Source organism: Alosa alosa, chromosome 3, assembly GCF_017589495.1.
Source record: "Alosa alosa isolate M-15738 ecotype Scorff River chromosome 3, AALO_Geno_1.1, whole genome shotgun sequence".
In the NCBI taxonomy this organism is placed as follows: domain Eukaryota; kingdom Metazoa; phylum Chordata; class Actinopteri; order Clupeiformes; family Clupeidae; genus Alosa; species Alosa alosa.
Window position 1 is genome coordinate 373583 of NC_063191.1, and position 11523 is coordinate 385105.

General features: G+C 46.4%; 1 long non-coding RNA gene across 1 annotated transcript in view; it reads right to left on the minus strand.

The window, feature by feature from the left end:
* LOC125292609 overlaps positions 1 to 11523 on the minus strand; it is a 31187-nt gene that overhangs the window by 18708 nt on the left and 956 nt on the right. The window lies entirely within an intron of this gene.

Genomic DNA, 11523 nt, shown 5'->3' on the forward strand with positions numbered 1-11523 from the left:
CTCAGAGATATATGAAGGTGCTATGCCATTCAGAGCTTTGTAAGTAATTAACAGAACCTTAAAATCAATTCTATAGGAAATAGGAGCCAGTGCAGTTCAGCCAACACAGGGTGATGTGTTCTCTTCTTAGTCTTAGTTAAAAGTCTAGCCGCAGAGTTCTGTATGAGTGCCAATTTCTTTAGATGTTTTTTTGGGAAGACCAGTGAAAAGTGCATTGCAGTAGTCTCACCTGCTAGTGATAAAGGCATGAATTAGTTTTTCTGCATCTTGTTGAGTTTAAAAGGGCGCGACTTTGGCAATGTTTCTCAGGTGGAAATAGGCTGTCTGAGTAACTTTACTGATATGGGGCTTAAAACTTAACTCTGCATCTAAGATGACACGAGGCTTGTTACTTTGGTTTTGACCTGGTGCGCCAAGTTCCCCAGATTACTAAGAACAATGTCTCGCTTTGGTTTTGGTCCAACCAAAAGTACCTCTGTTTTGTCATCATTTAGTTTCAAAAAATGTTTGCTTATCCACTGATTAATGGAGGTTAGGCATGCAGTGAGGGAGCAAAGGCCATCTGGGTTAGTTGGCTCCACAGAAATATACAATTGGGTATCATCTGCGTAGCTGTGGAAGTTTACATAATGCTGACTTATGATGTTTCCCAATGGAAGCATACATAGGGAACATAGCAGGGGACCAAGGCAGCTCCCCTGGGCCACACCAAAAGGCGAGTCATGTTTTTCAGACACATGATCTCCTAGACTGATATAAAAATCTCTGCCAGTAATGTAGGTTTGAAACCAGTTTAGAGCATTATCAGAGAGACCCACCCACTTTCCTGAGCCAGCGGGGTGTTCCAGTGGAAGTAATTAAAACGTTGGATGAAGAAAAGGTAAGGCATTTCCTTTCCGTTCATGAGAACATCTATATATCCGTAGAAAAGTTAAGGCAGTTCCTTTCAGTTCATGAAAACGTCTATATATCCGTAAAAATGGTAAAGCAGTTCCTTTCAGTTCATGAGAACGTCTATATATCTGTAGATGGGCTCCGGTTTAATCAAATCGTTACAGATCCCATTCTACCCACTGATTGAGCTGGTTGCATTTGTCAATAGTAGTTGTAGGTCTACAAACCTTGCAACCCCTTCCCCTGTGAGATTGTCTTGACTCACAGCATAGAGTTATGTGCAGAATAATAGCAGTGTGTGTCACCCCACAAGTTTTCTATACGCCAGTAAATAATAAAGATGTCAATGAAAGGTTTAGTTAACATGTGTTTACTACACAACCATATGGGAATCACACAGCCCAGAGTGGAACATCCAAGTTAAAGGGTTAACTAATTAACCAATGACACTTCTGGCGCTACCCTCTTTTCCTTCAAAACAAACAAAAAAAAACCAATAAGAAGCATGGCAAATGACATACAGCATATACAAAACAATGCACACAAGCCATACACACAACTGAATAGGAAGACAAAAGGGAACCCAGAGACACCCAGAACATGTCTCAATACATTTCAAACCCCTCCAGTCTTTGTGGCAGATGTCGCCTTGGCAGCCAAGAATGTCTAGGCCCAGCCGGGATAAACGCAGATCTCATCTGACTCCACAGAGGTGATGCCACAACAAACTGGTCCATGTCATCACGAGGGGGACAGGGCATAGGAGACTCCGACATGGCCGGAGGAGGCTCCAATATGGCCGGAGGAGGCTCCGATATGGCTGGAGGAATGTCAGGGCCCTGCGGATGCGGTACCTCCAGGTCGTCATCTGACACAGGGTCATCAGGAACCATCCCCGCAGATGTCTGGGGAACTCCCCACCATGTAGCACCGGGCCAATCTGACTCTGTAGGAGGTCCGACGGAACTGAGATCCGTGAACTTCCGTGATATTGCACCAAGCAACGTCGACACTAAGGACCAGGTATCTGTCTCGGGCCTTTGACTTGTTACCCATAGAGATACACAAGATCCCTGGGAGACAGGCACGGAAGTGCGGCCAGAGGGTGTCTTAGACTTCATACTGTATGGATGGTTGGTGATACGCTGCGAGTGCTGCGACATAATAAGAGCCCGGTCATCCACAGGCAGCTGATTATGGGAGAACTGGCCACACTGAAGCAGCACTCCACAGGCAGCTGATTATGGGAGAACTGGTCACGCTGAAGCAGACAGGCAACGGGATCTCACACCGCTGTTCAAGCGTTGCTGTGGCAACAGAGAGGAGTAAGGGAGTAACAGCGCTGCAGTTGGGCTCAACACGCAAAATCTCAAGCTCTTGAACCTCTTTCTCAGCGACCGCGACATTCTTGGCATTCCCCACCTCAACAGTCAATCTGTGTTTAGCCAGCAGCTCATCTCCAGCCAACGCGGCAAACCCAGATCGGTCCTAATCACTGGGCCATCAAGGGGTCACAGGCCCTGGATCAGTCCTAATCATTGCAAAAGGACCATCAAGGGGACACAGGCCCTGGATCAGTCCTAATCACTGCAAATGGCCCATCAAGGGGGCAGAGGCCCTGGATCCTAATCACTGCAAATGGCCCATCAAGGGGACACAGTCAGTCAAGTCAAGTCAAGTCAAGTTTATTTATATAGCACATTTCATACACAGAGGTCATTCAATGTGCTTTACATAAACAAAACCAAACAATAATAACAAATAAAAGCATAGAAGGGCAACATAGTCAAAGAATAGTTAAAATGTAAAGATCATAATAAACATAAAACACAAGGTAAAATCATTTAAAAATAAAGAATAATTAGTAAGCAAAAACAAAGGCAAAAAGTAGTAAAAAAAGTAATAAAAGACAAAGTAGAATAATTATCGAGGCAGATTCAGAATTTGTAACTCGCACAGTTAGCAGAAAGCGCCTGAGAACAGTTTGGTCTTAAGTCTAGATTTAAAACTGGCTCCAGTTGGGGCCTTTTTAATGTCATCCTAAAGTTGGTTCCACAGCTGAGCGCGATAGCAGCTAAAAGCTGCTTCACCATGTTTAGTTCTAACTGTAGGTTTTACTAGCAGGCTTGTCACCTGGGACCTGAGAGGACGAGAAGGTGTGTACTGCTGAAACATGTCTGACAAGTATTTAGGTCCTGCTCCATTTACTGATTTATAAACAAGCAATAGAGCTTTAAAGTCAATTCTGTGACTTACTGGAAGCCAGTGCAAGGACTTAAGAATTAGAGTAATGTGGTCAGTTCTTTTAGTTTTTGTTAGAGTCCTAGCTGCTGCATTTTGTATCACCTGAAGCTGTTTAATAGTCTTTTTAGGAAGGCCTGTGAACAGTCCATTGTAGTAATCAACCCTGCTGGAGATAAATGCATGAATGAGTTTTTCTAAGTCATGTTTTGACATCAGCCCTCTGAGTTTGACAATATTTTTGAGGTGGTAAAAAGCTGATTTAGTTATCACTTTCACGTGGCTGTTGAAATTTAGATCACTGTCAATTAATACACCAAGATTTTTAACAGTATCCTTTGCCTTCAACCCTTTTTTGTGTCAAGGAGAGTGGCAACCCTAAGTCTTTTCCTCATTTTTTACCAAATATAATTACTTCAGTTTTTTCTTTGTTCAGCTGAAGAAAATTTTGAGACATCCAGGTGTTGATTTGTTCTATACACTGACACATAGATTCAAGAGGACCATAGTTGTTTGGTGATAGAGCTAAGTAAATTTGTGTCCAAATGATATGAAATCAAATTATTTTGAATGATTTGTCCAAGTGGGAGCATATAGAGGTTGAATAATAGTGGCCCCAAGATCGAGCCCTGGGGAACACCACAGGTCAAGGACGTTGGTGTTGAGGTACAGTTTCGATGGCAACAAAGAAGCTCCTTTCTTGTAGATATGATTTTTTAGCCAGCTGATAACTATGCCTGTAAATCCAACCCAGTGTCTGTGTAGTAAAATATTGTGATCAACAGTGTCAAATGCTGCACTAAGGTCCAGTAGCACTAGGACTGATGTTTTACCTGAATCTGTGTTGAGGCGTATGTCACTGAGAGCTGTTTCAGTGCTGTGATTTGCCGGAAAACCAGACTGAAAGTAATCAAAATACCCATTTGATGTTAGGAAGGTGGTTAATTGATTAAAGACTACTTTTTCAATAATTTTGCCAATAAAAGGTAGATTGGATATGGGCCTGTAATTGTTTAGCATGGAGGCATCCAGGTTATTCTTCTTGAGAAGTGGCTTTACAACAGCTGTTTTCAGTGACTTAGGAAAAGTGCCAGACAGCAGTGATACATTTACAATTTGAAGGACATCCGCCGCTATGAGGTGAAAAACAGTTTTGAAGAAATTGGTAGGCAGAGCGTCTAAGGCCCTGGATCGGTCCTAATCACTGCAAATGGACCATCAAGGGAACCCAGGCCCTGGATCGGTCCTACTCACTGCAAATGGGCCATCAAGGGGACCCAGGCCCTGGATCAGTCCTAATCACTGCAAAAGGACCATCAAGGGGACAGAGGCCCTGGATCAGTCCTAATCACTGCAAAAGGACCATCAAGGGGACACAGGCTCTGGATCCTAATCACTGGGCCATCAAGGGGACACAGGCCCTGGATCCTAATTACTGGGCCATCAAGGGGACACAGGCCCAGGCACAGGCGGAGCAGGGCATCTCTGAGGGTATCACGCCGTTCATCTTCAATTACAGAGGCCAACGTGAACGATGTGACACACTCGCAGACAACAAGAATAAACTGGCGGTCACACCTGAACACATCAGCTGCAAAAGCAGAGCCGACAATCTCAGGCGGGTCACCCGTCGACTGGGTACACGTGAACACAGGAGGCTTGCTCAAAGCCGCACATTGATGGCAGCCATTGGTGACACGCTGAACAGCAGAATCCATGTCTAACGCATAAAAGTAGCGCTGCACCATTGTCCTCAGCTGGGTGGAGGTGGGGTGGTCAAGCGTGATATGAAGAGAAGTGAGCAGACCATCAAGGACAGACCTGGGCACCACAGACCTGGGCACCACAATGCAGTCCGTTGAAGTGGCGAAAGGGGTGTGCCGACGGACAACCAACAGGCTTTAGACAGGGTAGTAACGTGCAAGTAGCGTTTCACATCTTTAGACAGGGTGGTAACGTCCAACAGGCCATCTTTAGACAGGGTGGTAACGTGCAAGTAGCACCAACAGGCCATCTTTAGACAGGGTGGTAACGTGCAACCAACAGGCCATCTTTAGACAGGGTGGTAACGTCCAACAGGCCATCTTTAGACAGGGTGGTAACGTGCAACCAACAGGCCATCTTTAGACAGGGTGGTAACGTGCAACCAACAGGCCATCTTTAGACAGGGTGGTAACGCGTGCAACCAACAGGCCATCACAGACAGGGTGGTAAGAGGGGCAGTACGTGCACCAAAGGCCATCTTTAGACAGGGTTAGCGTGCAAGTAGCCATCCAACAGGCCATCTTTAGACAGGGTGGTAGCGTGCGTGCAGCAAGCCACGACGTAGCGTGCAAGTAGCCATCTTTAGACAGGGTGCGGCAAACCAACAGGCCATCTTTAACATGCAAGTAGCCCAACAGGCCATGCCAACAGGCCATCTTTAGACAGGGTGGTAACGTGCAACCAACAGGCCATCTTTAGACAGGGTGGTAACATGCAAGTAGCCATCTTTAGACAGGGTGGTAACATGCAAGTAGCCAACAGCCATCTTTAGCCAACAGGCCATCTTTAGACAGGGTGGGGTAGCCAACAGGTACAGGGTGGCATGCAACCAACAGGCCATCTTTAGACAGGGTGGTAACATGCAAGTAGCCATCTTTAGACAGGGTGGTAACATGCAAGTAGCCAACAGGCCATCTTTAGACAGGGTGGTAACATGCAAGTAGCCAACAGGCCATCTTTAGACAGGGTGGTAACGTGCAACAGGCCATCTTTAGACAGGGTAGTAACGTGCAAGTAGCGTTTCACATCGCGAACATTGGTCAGTTTCTTGGAAGGGCGTGTCCCTGACGGAGATGAGCGCAGGTCCGTCTGAGGTCAGAGCACTCAGACTGAATAGCCAGCCATGCTGACCTGTTGGTAAAAGGCAGCTTTTCGGGGAACCACTCGCATGACATCATTGGCAGTAATCTACGCACAACAGTGTCAGCAGCGGTGTGGACAAAGGAACATATCTGGCACGTGGGGCTGTCACACTCTGGAGCATTCTGCGGCTTGCAAAGTCAGAAGGCAGGATAGCTGCTCCTGCTACGCTGCGAATCAGCACCTGGAAGGCGACTGGCCGTAGAAGGAAAGCGGTAACGCGTGGGCGCGCGGAAAACTCCCCCTCGCTTTCTCAAATGCCTGAGCGCAGGGCTTGCTGTCCGTCAATACTGCACGTTTTCTGAAGACTGAAGTATGTATGGGGCAAAAATGCTTCAATTCGCGCTATGGACCAAAACCTCCATTTCACAGGGCAGCCAGGAAGTCTGATTCTTACGCGGCTTTATGCTGAAGTAGCCCGCCACTTTCACATGGGGCAAAAATGCTTCACCTGCCGCTATGGAAAAGCCTCCATTTCACAGGGCAGCCAGAAGTCTGATTCTTCCACGCAGCTTTGCGCTGAAGTAGCCCGCCACTTTACCGTGTCTTTACAGGTGATGTATAATGTAGCTTCCAGGACAGGTTCCCTAACAGCACCATCAGTGACAATCCACAGCTGATCATCAGGCTGGGGTAGAGTGATGGCATGATTCGAGGACAACGCCTTCTGAGCATAGCTGAAGGCACCCACCAGTTCGTCTGAATGGCATCCTTGAATCGCATCCTGCGACCACATCATCCAGAGGAGCAAGTATGGTGGCACAGTTTTTAACCCTTTAGGCGCCAGAGGTTTTTTTCCGGAACTATCAATTTTGACATCTTCATTTCAAAAGGCTATATCTTAAAAGTGATAAGAGATAGAGACTTTCTGTAAATTAGAGAAATATTAAGGATGACCCAAAGTTTATGTAGAGATTAAATGTTTATATCTAATTTGCATATTATGACGTCATATGTGGCGGCCATCTTGGATTATAGAATTTTTTCATGAAAAGTCATGTTTGAATGATAAAATGCACCACTTCTTTCCCCTGAAAATGTCCCTCACCTTCTGTATGCTATATTGCACAATACTTGAATGCTCAGGTAAATAGTGAATGGCATCGCGGAATCGTGAACAAACTGTGTAAATCATTACTAATAAATTTTGGCATCTTCATTTGCAAAGGCTATGACGTCATAATGGCACTTGTGTGTAGAATTTTGGCCAGTTTTTGAATGATAAAATGTTTATATCTAATTTGCATATTTTCCATTTACATATTGGCATACAGAATTACTAATAAAGGCACTCTGATTCCATGCTCAGGTAAATAGGGGCACATATATATTATTCAGATGACACACAAACACAAGTAGACAAGACCTGTTTAGTTCAAAAGATTCATTTGCCATTATTCAGATGACACACAAACACAAGGCACAGATCAGGAGTGAGATGACGAGACAAGACAAGAGACAATGTTAGTATTTTTTTTTTTTTTGTTGTTTTTGTTGATGTTTTTTTTTTTTTTCTTAGCTGACAAAGACACACACATCACAAGGACATGAACACACAAAAAAGGAACACATAGTGTACTGTATGTCCTAAATGATCAGGAAGTAGATAGCAAATCAACAGTGTAAATCATTACTAAATGGCTGACATTTTTTTTATGTAGCAGGCCTTTTTGCTGTAGAGATAATGACTCCCTATCCCTATCCATACAGGGCCGGCATTCCCATCATCTTGTGATAGACTATGCATGACCTAATGTGTGTGTGGGGGGGAGAGGCGTGTCACCACCTCCACCATGCGAGCAGCATGGCCAGATCTGCCTCGCGCCGCCGAAAGTGGAGAGAATTTGCGAGCTCGGGACTAGGCCTACTGTCATTCTCATTGCGACTCACACTGCCACTACGTTGCCCCCTAACTGTCCTATGAGCACTTGACCTCGTCTAACATACCCAGTGGCATTAGACAAAGGCTCCACCACGTTACTGTCGCCGCGATTGTGGAGAGGCACACGTTCATAAGACAGAAGCTAGCGCTATGGACATCATGCTACCTCCATTATGCTACCTCCAGCCTCGTTCGCCACACCACTAACACCCTGCTAACTTCCCGATGAACACTCCGAACCCGTGAAACATTATTCCAACCAGTGACATTGGGCAAGCGATTCAACGTTTGTGCTTGGTGTAAGCTAAACTATGGAGTAAACTCTCACTTTGTCCAGCTGCATCATTGCAAGGCAGGGACGCATCTGAAGCCTCACTAAACGAATCACCGTCATTTTCTGAAGGCAGATATTCCCCTTCAGAATCAGGTTCCGCGAATAGAAGACCCAACACTTCATTTCAGGTAAACTTTTTTGATGCCATTAGACGATAATCTAATGCAAATACTCGCTGACGTTGACAATATCGCTCTGACAAAGTGGCTCCACACGCACACTAGCTCGGTATTTCACCCACTGATTCAATGCGCTGTAGCTAGAAAGTTTTGTTTAAAGCATGCCCTTTTTCGACTTCGGGGATGACGATGACATGTCTGCCATCTAGTGGAGTGGAAGTCGAACGAAATATGACACCCTATTTGACTAAATCGGCCGTTTTATTCAGTACCGCATCTTGTCGACTATAGTCGACTGTGGCGCCTAGAGGGTTAAGTACATGGGCTAGCACCTTGTATGCCCCAATGAATGAGCGCAGTCCAGTCACAGTCTTTGGAGGAGGGCATGTGGCTAGGGCAGATACACGGTGTGGGCTGGCTCGGATGCTTCCTTGACGCCAGACCCAGCCCAGGATGGTGGTCTGTACAGGCACGATAGTGGTCTTGGTGGCAGACAGGTTCAGTCCACAGCGCTGTAGGGTAGACAGAACCGCTCTCCAGACTGCTAGCAGCTCCTCAAGAGTGTTTGCTCCGCAGTACAAATCATCTGCCACCTTTGCTACACGGCCTTGTTCAAGGAGATCACCAAACACCCTGCACGTCAGCTCTTCTAGTGCTGTCTCAGACCCTGGCATGCCCATTGCTCTCCGTACATATACACGAACACCTTTAAAAGGTGTAACAACTCCACAATACCTCCATGACTCTTTGGACAGTGGAATCTGGTAAAAGGCTTTGGTGAGGTCTGTAGCGATAGCTATCAGGCACAGGGTGGAGTTGACATCAGGCAGGGCGGGCTGAGGCTTGCTGTAACGCGTCTGCGAATGTTGTAACAAGGCGAAAACCACCTCCAGGCTTCTTGACAAGGAACGAGGGGTTAACATATTCCACAGAGACGCCGACATCCTCAGGCTTCCTGAAGACACCCATGCCCTCCAGCATGTCAAACTGGTCCTGGAGGTCTAGCAACTGACCCCTAGAGTATTGTGGGACCCTGCCCTTGCGCTGTGGGGGTTGGACTGGCCCCATGTTCACCCTAGCCTGGAATGGGCCAACAGCACCTTTGTAGCCCTTAAACTGTGGATCAAACACCTCGTCAAATTCTCTGTGCAGTGCACAGAACTTGTCCCGGACATCATTATCTGGGTCCAAAAGCACACAGTCAGAGTGAGGGACAGACTTGATAAGTGGGCCAGGTTTGAGGGGATGAGCTGACACTGCTGAATCACTGAGGGGGGACGTAAGTAGCGCATACACGGCACACATGGGCATTTTCTGGACTAGCCATGGCTGGCCAGTAAAGTTGGGGATGCGAATTTTCCCTGAAACACTCTGAAGCATAGTCGGAGCAGACCATTGAAGTGACCCCATCTGCCTGCAGGAGTTGTCCATATGTGGCTCAACGGCCAGTTCCCCGTCCAAATCACATAGCTCAAGGGGCAAGTCGAGCTCAATGTATTCCCCTGGCCACACAGTAGACTTAATTGGTGCACGAAGCACGTGAGCACGACGCACAGCATGCCTAGCGGTAGACATCATCACCAAGGCATACCTGATGTTTGGCTGGTCTGATGGAGACAACGTTTTTCTCCATAAATGGAATTCCAGCTAGAATGTCTGAATCAAGATTTTCAACGACAAGGCCCTCAAAATACAGTTTGTGGCCATCTCTGTAAAAGTATGTCCGCGTCTCACCCAATACCTTCAAAGGAGACGAGCCATCTGCTTGGTGTGCTGACTGCTCACTTCCTGTGATGGTGACGCCCAGTCTGGTCGCACACAAGGCCCTCAATGGTGAGCCGTGCAGACAGGTGGTCATGAAAGGCATCAAGGTATGGGGACTGTTTGATAAGCAGACGCTGCACAATGGTAGATGGATGCTGCTTCGTCCTTCTCTGAACTATCCAATATGTCCTCCTGTTCCCCCAGCACCTGGCGGCTCTTCTCCGTATATGTTCTATCATGTGGGGGCAGGAGAGGGCATTTGCTGAGGAAGTGACTGTCAGGCATCCTGGACACGACTTCCTAGCACGGATGAAATGGGTCTGCTTAGCTTTTGGGAGCTCAGACAGCTGTACGCAGAGCCCTAGCATTCTCAGAGGCCTGCAGCTCATCCAATAGTGACTGAAGGGCTTGTGAGATTTCTGGTTTAATGGATGCCAATGTGCGGGACCGCAATTCTGTGCCATATCGCTGCTTAACAAGTTTAGGCAATTCAGTGTGAATGAGACGAAGCCATGTGAGCACAACAAAGTTCTCAAGTGAGGGTGTCAACTCCTCATCTTCAGTCACGAGAGCCCCCATATGGCTAATGTTAGAGTCTTTGCGTAGTAAATTGTCTTCCATAAAGGCCATTAAGCGCTAAAACAAATCTTCTGGTCTCTCACTAGGCTCCAGTTTAATAGCAGCAAAGTCAATAAAATGAGCACCAGTGCACTGGAAGCCATAATGCTGGCGAATAGTTTGCTAAATATGGTCGATTGAAGTGGAGTTTTTCACCATAGACTGACGTGAAATAAAAGGACAGTAATTCGCTATTTGCCCTAACATTAATTCCAACAGGCTTACTTCATACCTGTCAACATTGCATTTCGGTCGTTGCTTTTACCTTACCATTACCTTACGCATGCCAGTTATGTATCCACCAGCTGCCTGCCTGCAGCCTACTTCCAAAACTCCAAAGCTGCAGCTGTCAGATTTGGTTCCGAGGGAACAAGTTCAGTACACCCTACACATACACGATCACTTAGTTTCAATGTCAACCGTTTTGTCATAGGCTAAAACCAGGCAACCCAAAACCCAAATAAGGAAGCCGGTGCCGACTGCGCAGCCTGAATCTCCTCGTGCAAGCGGGCTAGTTGAATGGCCTAGGCCTACTCCAGAACTAGCTGTTGTGAAATTGTTGGAAATTTAATTGATTAACACATCACATAAACTGTTATTGAGTGTTGTATATTTCATACACAATCTGGCAACCTGGGAGATGTCAGACTAATAGAAAAAAATGAATGGATCAATGATTTTAAAATTAAGTTTGATGGCCATGCAAATTACGGGAGTTTTCCAGGAGAAATAACAAAACGGGAGGGTGCTGGGAGATGACCTTGAAA